This window comes from Cynara cardunculus (genome assembly GCF_001531365.2).
Source record: "Cynara cardunculus var. scolymus isolate 2C chromosome LG 13, CcrdV1, whole genome shotgun sequence".
NCBI lineage: Eukaryota > Viridiplantae > Streptophyta > Magnoliopsida > Asterales > Asteraceae > Cynara > Cynara cardunculus.
In genome coordinates, this window is record NC_037540.1 from 2,508,151 (window position 1) to 2,510,680 (window position 2,530).

A 2,530-nucleotide genomic window follows, 5' to 3' on the forward strand; every position below is an offset into this window, starting at 1 on the left:
TCTAGTTTATTTGTCAAAAACCATGATTTTAGTTGTATGATGTTCGAATTTTTGTTTAGTTTTATATTGTAATCTAATACATTGTTTGTAATTGGTTCAATTATGTTTGAGACATTTAAACTTAGATCTTTAAAAAAATTGTAATTTACTTTTAATTGTGAAAATTAACATATTGTAATTTTTTTCATATCGGTTTCGGGTTACGGGTTCGGGTTCGGTTATAACCAACGATGAAAAAAGAGAATTTTTACCTTTAACGGGTTCCCCAACGGGGATCGGGGAAACTGCGGGGACGGGGATACCAATACCCGGCCCGAACCCGACCCGTTGCCATTCCTAATGGACCGGCCAGGCCCAAAAATTCAAATAATTTTATAAATAAATGTATTTTTAAATAATTTACAATGAATTTTTTTAAGACAACGTAATTTTAATTATATTAAAACATATTTTTAAAGTGTATTTGAGTGATCCAATTACAAATTTTATAACGTATTAAAAATGTATATCATTAAAAAAAATTAAAAAATATTTTTTTTAATGCCGGGACCGGCGGCCCATAACCGGTTATGAAGAACCTTAACCGGTCTTACCATTTTCGACCGGGACTGGTTATGGCCGGTTACGAGAAAGCTTAGGACCGGTTTTTGGCCATCACTAATCCAACCCGCTAAGTGAGCCGACTAATCACAGGGCAACCACCTACTTTGCAGGTAACCCGGAGTCACCACATTTGAACCTCCGTAGCCACCAGAGGATTTTTATTCCTCCTTGGATTTGAACCCCGGACCTCCATGCACTTTTGACTTTTTGAGTCCAAGCTCAAACCAATCACGCACCATCCTTGTAAGATAAGAACAAAAGTTATCGTGAGAAATGTAATAAGAGATCTCCACACTTTTATCAATCCTAATTGAATGTCAATACTAACGAGATGATCAATTCCCTTCTAAAGTGTAATTCTTGGGTGGACGTGAGATTAAAATCGATCAAAGTTCATATCTTTTCTTATGCTTTTCAACATAACTTCATTCTTGCACGATTTTTCACGCACACACACACACACACACACACACATATATATATATATATAACTCTATATGGCCAAATGTTATTTTGGGAAGTAAAGAAGTGATCTTAACCCTTCGTAAGGTCAAAATCGGATTTGACTGATCAATAATTGCGACTTTGACCGATCAAGAATTACGGCTATGTGAAAAATAGAGAAGGTAGTTTTGTCACTTTTATAAATAGACGGCAAACGGGTTCATATCTGAACCCGTGTGATTCACATATCAAATGAATAAAAATAGAGATTTTAAATGTTTTTTTTTTTGTTTCAACAAAATTTTCAAAACTTTATTCAAAATGAAGAAAGTTTGAATAGGAAAATTTATCAAAATATGGAGAATTTCCTAAAATTAATTACTTATAAGTAATTAATAGTATTTTATTATTTTCATCAATGAAAATCTTTAAACAAAATTTAAAAAATATGTTCGAGATGCTGTTAATGGATAATACTAATGTTTACAAAAATATTTTAAGCATGACTTAAAAATCAGAGTAAACTACCAAATAGACCCTATGTTTTGTCATAAATAAAACTTTTTGTCTTTGTAGTAGGGGTTTTTAAAATACCGACCAATCCAACCCGAAAAAACCCAAATAAATTCATAATGAGATAACCCGACACATAGTTGATATAAAATTAGGTCAAAACGTATCTATTGAGTTAGAATTAGGTTAGAGTCAAATTGAACTCAACCCAACATGATGAACCTGATGTCTTTCTATATTATGTATTTATTATGATTCTTAAGTTCTTGATTTGCATATGTACATTAGATATTAGCCCAATACATAATTAGTTATATTCAAAATTATATTACAATTTCAACTGTAATTTTATTATTTTATTTGTATGAACTTTCAACTATTTTTTGTTGAGTTTATTAGTCTTTTTTTGTATGTTATCATTTTTATTTTACTTGGTTTAACACAAACAATTAACTAGATTGTAAAATGATGTAACAAAGTTTTAACCTAATCAACCAGATTAACCCAACCTGTACGGTTTGGGTTGGGTTGTAGTTTTTCTTTAGCTGAGTTGGGTTGTGTTGTAACACCCCGAAATTCTCTTTCGTTCCGCTACGAGGTAATCTATTATTTTATCTTATTCTTGAATATTTTATGTATATATATATATACTTATATATATATATATTATATATATATGTTTATGCTAATGTGGTTTTCTTAAAGAAAATAAAAATAAATTGGTGAAGGGGGGGAGGTACTACCTATGGTAAGTTGAACCATGCCCTTAGTTGACACCTCATTAGGTCTAGAAGTCCTTAACCATGAGTGTGTTGTCAGGTGGAGAAATCATGAGGTAGCATGGTCTTGAAGACTTGAATCCCATCACCCACTAAAGTGAACAACCTCCACCCTTGTTTATTCCTCAAACCCATTTCCATCTTTGCCTCCTTCACTCCAACGTTGCTGCCTTCTTCCCTGCACGACCGTG